Source organism: Pinus tabuliformis, chromosome 9 (assembly GCF_031772625.1).
Source record: "Pinus tabuliformis cultivar Carrire ecotype Pingquan chromosome 9, CPIR1, whole genome shotgun sequence".
Taxonomy (NCBI): Eukaryota; Viridiplantae; Streptophyta; class Pinopsida; order Pinales; family Pinaceae; genus Pinus; species Pinus tabuliformis.
Window position 1 is genome coordinate 372459091 of NC_142307.1, and position 10698 is coordinate 372469788.

Consider the following 10698-nt stretch of genomic DNA (forward strand, 5'->3'; position numbering starts at 1 on the left):
AATCATGTTCACATGAAAAGTAACTAATTGTTATGTCGACCTAAAATGTAACTTGTATTTCAATTATATGAATTATTTGAACTATTTAATATTATTAGTGATATTTATAATTATAAAACTATATATATAGCATTTCATCACAACCACAATCCAACATAATTATTGAGAATTGTTCTAATATATCAAAATGTGATGGTGCTGCGTAACAATTAAGAATGTACAAAATTAATATAAATCAACTAAGGTGAATGTTACATTCAAATAATGATTATGGTACATAATAGTCCAACATATCTTTTTAGAAATATTTTTTTAAAGCATAGTTTTTCACAAACATTAAGGTATCACATAACCATTGTAGAACATATCAATTTAGTTTAACCAAGATGCATGTCATCATAAAACAGAGTTTTTAATTAATTTCATAATGCAATGGAACTATTGAATAACATGGATATTAAACATTATCAACCATATGCAACCACAATAATGTGGCATAACTGTTGAAGAATTTCATAAGGAAATGAGTGAATTGATATAAGTCAATTGAGATTAATCTTGAAATGTGATATAACCATAGTATCAACCCCTTATTGCAAAATTGTGATATATCATTGATGTATATCTCTTAATTTAACAATTTTATATAATATTGTGGTAATTTATAATGTTGCAATGTGATATATTGTTGAATAAAACTTCTTAATTTCACAATGAAATGTTATTTTGTTTAACCTGGTATTATCGTAATCTTTCATAAAAATCAAGTTCACCTGTTCATATTGTAACTTAAGATAATATTGAAGTTAATCATAAATCACATGTGACATAACATTAGTTTGAGCATCTTCATGTTGCAAATATAATGAAACTTAAAACTTGTTAATTTCAAAATTTTATATAATCCTCAAGGAAATTATACTTCGTTAGTCATAATAAAATTTAAGTCAATATCATACATTGTTTATCTTAGAATTGTGAAATTAAATTTGTACTCAACCATAGTTAACCAATCTGATACAAACTCCTCCATAGTCAACCATGATCATCCAAATTAAAATAAATACCATAATGAAATAAAGCCAACCAAATGCTAAAGTCAACTATTATTAACTAACACCAATGAGTGTTAACCATTATGATATTTATTCAACAAAATGCAATGATAGTAACCTATAACTAATATTATGAAACCCTTAACAACCCCTACACATAGTTTACTTTAGCTAAACATTATCAACAACAACTAAACGTAGTCAACCATAATCAACAACAAATAATCATATGCAATATATAGCCAACCATATTTAAGCATTAAAAATCATAATCAACCAATGTAGAGCATAATATATTATAATGAATTAGTTATTTATTGTCTAATATGTCTCATGGTATACTATAGTCAATAATAATCACCATAGTCAACATGTTCATTGTTTGCAACTATACTCAACCATGGTAGTCATGATTAACCATAAAAAAAAAAACAGAATCCTGTAAGAATGTCACCATGTAATATAATCCATTGAATATTGTAATGCACATAAATATTGAGGAATAAAACATCTCAACAAAATTCAAACAATTTTAACCATAATCAATCTTAGTCTCTCACGTAATATGCCATCATCCTTAATCAACATTATAAATAACATGGTCATCTATAATCAGCCATAGAGATACATGGTCAACTAAAATCAACCATAATGGTTGCAACATACCCTTTACTGAGTCTTGAAATAGATCATATAATTTCATGAATGTAGTGATTAAATACAAGTTAACCAAGATAAATGATAAAATGCAATGTCACCATTGAAAATATTGAAATCTAACATAACCCATTCACAACACCCATAATGTGACATAGCCTTGATGAGAAAACCATGGTAAGACAAGGTCAACAATGCTCAATCAAGTTCAACACATCATCGAACATAATCTAGCATTCTTGACAATAAACCTATTATGCATTTGTCCCATTGAATATACAAGTAATGAAGAAAATCATGACATTATTGCTGATCTATTTAAACACCGAAACTCACAATCAAGATAAGGATGACCATCAAATATGGTTAATTCTAACCGACCACGATTAACCATAATCAGCTACAGTAAAATATTGTAAAGCAAAGTTAAGAATAGTCAACCAATGTCAACAATAGTAAAATGCAATCAACACATGTCAACTATATTAAATCATTGTTAACCACAAAGAAATATCATCAAACTTATACATAAATTGTCAACCATAATCAACAAGCTGACCATTGTAAATATTGAAATCCATAGTTGACCATTGTAAATATGGAAATCCAAACATCATGGTTAAACATAGTTTAATATGATCGACCTTGGTCATCCGTTACCAATCAAAGTGAACCAAACTAAACATATCACAAATCTTAATGAAAATCACAATATAACATAACCATCAGAAAATATAGAAAATCGACATAATTTAATCAAAATAAATGTTACATTAAAGAGAATCATAATCCAAAATGATTCTTAAAATTATAAAAATATATACACAATAACAACACAAAATAATTTATATACATATAGATTATTTTTAAACTAATTTTATTCTGCTTTCACTCAATAAATTACTACCATCACAATAAATTAATAAATATTAATACCTTCCAAAATATAGTATATAATTTATAATATTGTTCTTAGTATAACATAAAAATATATATTTATTATTAATAATACTAACTTTAATAAATTATATTAATAGTAATATAAAAATATGTTACATTTATATTATTTATCATAATAATATATAATAAGTTATATTAATATAATTTTATATATTAGAAAAATTATTTCATAATTATTTTAGTATTATTAGTTTTTTTAAAATTAGAATATATATATGAGGACTAGTCATTCTCAATAGCAAGGTTAGAAGACAATATCTCAAAATTAGTCATATTTTATTCTATTATTACAAAAATTAAATATTGATAATAATATGTAACTTCCAAATATGGATGGTCACTCTTGTATTTAAACAATGGTTTCAGAATGACCATAAATGGGCAAACTACAACATGTGTTAAAAGAATGGAGATTATATATATCGAAAAACAAATTGTTAAATAAATTATTTAATTATAAGATATATTTATATATACAATACCAATTTATAAAAAATTGTAAAATAACAATATTTATCTTTATATTTTAATCCAGAGGATTCGCAATGTTCAGAAATGATTGTTATCACTGGCTTTCATTCAATTTTTAATTTCTAAAATTGTAACAGACTTATTCTGTTGATATATTTTATCATGCATGAGAGATGAGCCACATGGGAATCAAATTAGGTAAAACTCTCTGAAGGAAAATAAGCCTCTCAAAAGGCATATCCAAAATCTTGATGAGCGTTTCCAATTTTACCCTCTCGAGGAATCAATCTGATATAGAGCTCAACCATTCTTCAGAATCTGTAAAACTTGTTAACATTGCAGGGATATAGTGACAACCAAGGTTTAATACCACAGAGCGTCCAACGATTGACTTTATCATGCATGAGAGATGAGCCATATGGGAATCAAATTAGGTCAAACTCTCTCAAGGAAAATAAGCCTCTCAAAAGGCATATCGAAAATCTTGATGAGCGTTTCCAATTTTACCCTCTTGAGGAATCAATGTGATATAGAGCTCAACCATTCTTCAGAATTTGTAAAACTTGTTAACACTGTAAGGATAGAGTGACAACCAGGGTTTAATACCACAGAGCGTCCAATGATTGACTTTATCAAAGTTTACAGTGGCATGACTTTATCAAACCTTTATTATCCAAGGACCCCATACTGAGAGTAGTTGGTCAACTAAGTGGTCTAGGTGTTTTTCATATAAGTTGTATTTACTGAGATTTTTTGGTAGTTTTTTTTGGATTTTTTTTTTTAATTTTTCTAAAACTTAGTAGGAATTTATTGAAATCACATGTTTGATAGGTAATCTCTGCACAATATAAATTCTCTAGTGTTTTTCACAATACTGAATCCATATATAATCAAAAAACTAGTTTAAATAATACAAATCAAAATTTCATTTCAAAATTTGCTATCAAATTTCAACACTCTAAAATCTAAAAAAACACACTAAAAATAACTCTTTCTTAATATAATACCTAATCATAATACATTATGATTTATTAACCTTCAATTAAGTGACAACTACTAATGAGATGCTAAAAAATAAGTCATAGATTTTAAATAATTTTTTTTTAAAAATGGCCAAATTTTCTCCTTTAAGACAAAGAAACGGTCAGAAAAGGCCATTACGAGCTTTCATAACTAACCAAGTTTAGATGGGTTTCTTATCTGATTATTAGTAGAAAGTTTAATAAAGAGGAAAGAATGTTTTTCACACAACACTAGGATGATTATCATGATCAAGGTGCACTGAAATCTATATTTTAAAGGATTTATATTCATGATGATGAGCATTAAAATTTATATTTTAAAAGATTTAACTTCATGATGATAAACCTAAAAGATTTATATGGGGGATAATTAGATTTATTATTTTATTTAGAAAACAAATATTCTTAGAATATTTTTATTTTCTTAAATTAAATTTAAATAGAAAGTTAACGAATTCTGACATGAATGATGTTAAATATATTTTGAAAATCATATCAATATTAATTAATTTATAATTTAATAGTTATATTATAATAGCTAAAACAAAATTACTTTTATTTATTTAACTTAATGTGAGTGTCTAGTTCTTCATTTTGTATTAACCATAAATTATATTGGATCATTTAAAATAAATTTGATAAAATTTTGATGATGTGGCCTTTCATAATATAGATTACACAAACCTAATTAATTTATTAATATAAAGCATTACATCTTTCAACATTTTTCCTATCAGATGGCATCTCGTTGTAGGGATTGTTACAGCAGTTCAAGGTGGTCACAATGTGTCAGATGACTCGATTTTGATGCCCTTTGACGCTCTTTTCATTCAAAGCTTGTGACCCTGCGGAATGGCTTTTCACTCTTACCATGCTTAAAGTTTTTATGTGTTTGGTTATTTCTTCGCTTTCGTTTATCTATCCATAGTTTTCTGTTGTTACGTCCCCAGGTCTGAGGAACTTTCGATCCACAGCATAGACTATGCGTTACATCATATCCCAAAGAAAAAGTCAATGCTGTTCTAGATGTCTGACAAGATATTTGTAAGGCGCACTGGACACTCAGAAAATGGAGACTGAAAAATACTCTTTCCTCACCCTCGCTCACCAAAAGCAACCCAAGGAAAACATTACAGACGTTGTGGAAATCATTTTACAAAAAGAAGTCCATTGCAGCTGCCAGCCATTATAAACTGATTGCACAATTTTCTTTTAACAAAAAGCAATCTATTGAAAACATCATAGAGTTTTTCACAAAAAGCATTCCATTGAAATCATTATAGAGCGAGCAGTAGCACATAAATATTTTCTTTCGAACAAAATCAATGCATGGCAAAACTTATACGCAGAAAAAAGTAAAACACTGTGATCCAAAATAAAATGCCCTAGGGAAATGCTTTGACATATGTTTCTCTTGACCTAGTAGCAAAGGTTACTCCTGTAACTATTCAAACCAAAGCCAAAAGGGTGAGTGCACATTAATTTGGGGCAAAATCTTAGGTTAATAATTACAGTGATCGAACACACAATGTTAGAGATAACACCCTTTGTCAAATGTTTGTCTTGAAGGTTAGCCCTATATCGAGACCAACCAAAATTTTCAGATTTTTCTCACTTTCTCTACCTTCCACTTTAATCCAAAGAAGATTGGTATCCACAAAAGGAAAATGAAAAATACGAGATGGCTGATCATGCCCATGGTTGTTGATGCTGGTTTATGGTTTACGAATTTTCGAATTTTCACTTAAAATATAATTGATGTCCATGAAGATATGGGTTGAAGAAATTTCAAATATGCAGTAAAAATATAAATGGAATCTCTGTGAAGATATCATAAAAATTGATTTTATCCAAATATTTGGACAAAATTTTAAATATGCACTCAAAATATAATTGGAATCTGTGAAAATATCAGAGAATTTTATTCGTCAAAATATTTTGAAGTCCTACGAGAAAAACAAATCTATTTTAGCTACAAAAGCGACCGTCAAATTTCGGCTCCTTTTCAACAACAACAATTCTCTATTATGGATTCTAGTTTATGTTGCATGATCCTGAAAAAGAGGACCACCACATCATAGATTCAGGCCTTGAGATATTTCAAAATAAGCATCAAAGAGATGTTTCAAGCAGAAATAAGAGACTAGCCGACTTGCTGTAAACTGAAAGCCAAACCGAGAAAAGATAGTTTTGGACCAGATTACAGCACTTATTCTTGTAACAAATTGTACAAGGCATACAAGCTTGTAAAATAGGAGAAAGTCTAATGTCTTTTTTCAGGCTCCATTGTTTCTCTTCTCGTTGTTTGAGAGCGACGATGATGATCAGGACGAAATTTTTATTGTCACCCAAACCAAAGGAAAAGAAAAAATTAAAACACTATACAACTCTGACTGGAATTTGTACACCTAATTATGAATTCGGTGACACCCGCGGGTAGGAACAGCCGAGAGACCGCGGGGTAAAGGTAAAGGAGAGTACTTGTACTAGAAGGAAGGACGCTGATGCTGTGCCCAGGCGTAGACGTCATGGGGCAGTTGGCCGTTGGGGAGCAGATTGGGGGGAACGTTGTAGAGGGGCATGGCGGATGGATCCGGCAACTGCTGCTGCTGCTGCTGCGATGCCGTCAGACCAGATGACTGCGAGAGTCCACCCGGGGGCTGGAGCTGTATCGGCAACGGTCCGTCGTCCTCATCGAGAGGCAGGCGTTCGAAAGGGGCGTTACGGAATGTGGCGGCCATGACAACGACTGAACCGGAGGCCACGAGAGCGCCCACGACGCTCCCGCCCAGGACTTGTCCTTGTCCGCCTGCGAGATAGATTGTGAGGCCTGTAACCCCTGGGGGCGTTGGCGTGGGAAGAAACGAGCCGGAGAGAGATAAGATCTCGAACCTTCCGTGCAAAGTCACGATCGCGCCCGGCGCGGCTGGTTGCCTCAGCGTGACATTGGACACCGTCCCGCTCCCGCTGAGAACGCAGACTCCCCGCTGCCGCCTGCGCGCGAAAGTGGCCAAGCTCTCCCCAATATCGCACCCGTTGGCAATCTCTAGAACATGAGCTGCGAGGCCATCGGGGCTGTCCTGGTGTATAATTATTGGGGGCTTCGGCTTGTTTTTCGACCCCGGTGGCCGACCGCGCGACCTTCGGCCCAGCTCGCCCCCGCCCTCTTGATCTTCCTGAGACTTGCCGGCGGCATTGTTGTTGTCGTTGTTGTTGTCATCCCGCCCTCGTTTCTTCGATCCGCTATCCTCGCTACTATCGTCTTCGGAACTATGCAAGTCCCTGTATTGCAGACCATGGCCATGCCCGCGCCCGGGATCATGTCCAAGCCCCAGGCCTGGACCCGTGCCCGGATCGACTCCCGGCATCGCCACATTCCCACCCAACCACCTGTTTGCCAGGGCTGTGTTCTTTGATTTCCTACTCTAAATTTTTCTCCAAAATTCTCGCCCTAATCGGCCCTGCTGGCTTTATCACTAGCTCCAAGTCTGATCGATCTGCCCAACCCAATCATCCACAGACCAGATTCTCTGAGAGAAAAAAGGTCGATCCCAATTCCAAAGGACCTTCGCTCTCACGTCTCAACTCTCAGTAGAGCAGCAACAAGCGGACCTCACATACCTCACACACCTCGCATTAAACAAATTTAGAAGGACGGCAAGGCAGAAGATTGCGGCCTTTGCGACAGGGAAAACCGGGTCACAATATTTAAGAAATTACTTTGACATTAGGGTTCGAGAGTGGGGTCCCTGCGCGTGGGCATGTGGGGTCTGCAACCTCGTTCCTTGTCTCGTCCCACTCGACTACCAACGTTCCATTGACCATCTTCCCTGCGCCCTCTCCGGGTGGAACTGGGAACGATTCCAACTCTGAGAGTTTCACATTTTTTTACGCAATAAAACGCGATTTTCTCATTTACCATGGCACCAACCACATCAACTCCATGTGAACCACTCTCGTCATGAATATTCTAGCATTATGTGCTTTAATTGCCACCATCTAATGGTCTCCAACATCTCATACATTGACTTTAGTTGTCAAGGTGGCACACAATTACATGTCATTGTTTAGTATCTAGGGGTCTATGAGGAATTCCTAGGTTTTGGAAAATGCCAAAAGGGTTTTCTGGTTCCAGCTAAGGAGGAATTAGTCTGCCATATAAAGAGGGAGTATTTTAATGATGTGATTATTTTTTATATATATGAAAATTTGAATACACCTTGGAAAATTTTTAATGGTAAGGTGTAAGAAGATTTTATATGCATTTGAAAATTTGAATACGCTTTCGAAAAATGTTAATGGTAAGTTGTAAGAGGATTTTTATAATTTAGTTAGATTTTTTAGGTTATTATTTTCATAAATATTATTTAAAATTTAATTAAATAAAAAGTGTAGTCTGATTTATAAATGAAATGATTTTTTTCAAGATATTTTTTTAGTTAATTTTAATTAAAATTCGATAAAGATTTTTAAAATTTGAGTTTAAATTGTTTAATATGTTGGAGTGTCTAACGTTTTTTTAAGGTGCCTAATCCATTTATGAATTCAAAAATATATTTTAAACAATAAAATATCTTGAAACTGTATTGCCCAATTTTAATGAATTCAGTTGAAAAACACTCTTTCATATTTAAATTAAACTAGGCTATTAAAAATTGAGAAAAAATATAACTCCTTAATTTATTTATTTTTATAATTAAAAATTTAATATATATTTTCAACCAATTTTTTCAAAAAATAACTTTTAAATTATATAATTTAAATGATCGATCATTACCATACTTCCAAAAAAAGATAATTTTTTTTTATCTCGTTAGACCTGAAGCAAATACATAAAGGCTAAGGGTGTTTAGAATGGGGTTTTCTCTATAAATCCGGGTTTGTTGATAATTTCTAAGGGAGTGCCAAGAGTTTTCAATAGGATTTTCGTGTCTTGCTTTTGGTACAATGACAAATGTTTAAAAAATGTCATGTGGGGTTCAACTCCTTTAGTGTTAAGAAAACATGACAAAGTATCAACCTTTCTACATTTCTACATATGCACCACTATATTAAACAAGTGGCATGGGGTTTCCAATGTCTTTCTTTAAATATTATATTGGTGAGCGTCCACTTCTCTCTTGGTCAGTGAGGAGAAACAAACAAGGTAGGAGATCGTTACGAGGAAAGGTCCCGAACTAACCCTTGGTCTATGTAAATGAATTTTGAGGGGAGGCTCTATTCTATCCACCTCGCCTTGGAAGTTGAAATCTTGATGAGATGAGAAGTTGATGCTATGGCTAATATCGTTTTCCGGTGTACCTTGCCTCATTATTATTAAAAAATAAAGGGACTGGTGGGAGAGGTGGAGTAAGTAATTCTATATCATAAGAAATGGGATGCTGATGTAAAGTTTCTTAAAGTGGAATGTTTATGCCTAGGAATCGAGTGATCGAAAGTTCCCATTAAAGTGCTGTCTCTTTTTATCTCAGACATTTTTAAAGTCTAAGGTTTCGAATTCATGGTATTGCTTTTCAAGAAATCAAATCAGTGGCATAGAAACCTACGGAAGTCACTTAATCGAACCGAATTTTCTTCATTTGATTGCGATACTACTTATTTATCTGTAGTAAGAATATGGAGTAAGTAGATTATGTTTATTAGATTCTTTTATTTTTATTTTTAATTTAGAATTTAAATGTAATAGGTTAATTAGGTTAATTAGAAAATTAATATATTAATTAAATAATTATTTAAAATTTCTGGATACAGGTGATTAATGAGGTGATTAATGGCGTTGGTACAATGCGACTCATCTAGGTGGGTAAGTGGCATAGCCACATGGCACCCACACTGCAACCAAGATCCCCATCGCCATAATTTATGGCGCTTCAATGCTGTTTGAAAGCCGAAAAACTTTAATGATGGATGAGGATCAAGGCTACCTAATTCTGCTTCTTAAGATGGAGACTGCGGATCGCCTTCCCCCTGTTCTGCCTCCTCTGGCCTGTAACTGCCTCCCCGCTACTGTAGAGCCGAGCTCTTGAACAACAACGGGGAGAAGGTGCCAAATCCTCTACTGCATTGAGATGAACGAAGGTGCCCGCTTCTCGCACAACCTGCTTTGCTACTATAGAGCTACTGATTCAGCCATAACTTCTGCCTTTGGTAATTGAATTCCTCACTCTCCTGCCTCCACGAGCCATTCCATCCCTTCTCTTGCTCGTCCAAGCACCCAGCGTTTCGATATTCACCAAGCAAACATGCCCCGTTTGAGGCAAAGAATGAGAAGTCGTAGGGGTAGCAGCAGACTAGAGAAACACGTTGTCCCTCATTGTCCCCGTCTACCTCAACTCCTGCGGATTCCTCCTCGCCCTCGACTGCTGCTCACTCCACGGGTTGGTATCCCAACACCCGCAGTCGCAAGGGGCATGCCTAGAGGACCAGATTTAGGCGTGATGTAGAAGCCCAACACCCCTCTGATGACTCTGTGCTGATGATGAATCCCTGTCATACAACCCAATTCCAATTTGGATGCACTTTGGACCGCCCTT

General features: G+C 34.0%; 1 pseudogene; it reads right to left on the reverse strand.

The window, feature by feature from the left end:
• Positions 1-6067: 6067 nt before the first annotated feature.
• On the reverse strand, positions 6068-7854 carry LOC149148736 (AT-hook motif nuclear-localized protein 16 pseudogene; annotated as a pseudogene).
• Positions 7855-10698: the final 2844 nt, after the last annotated feature.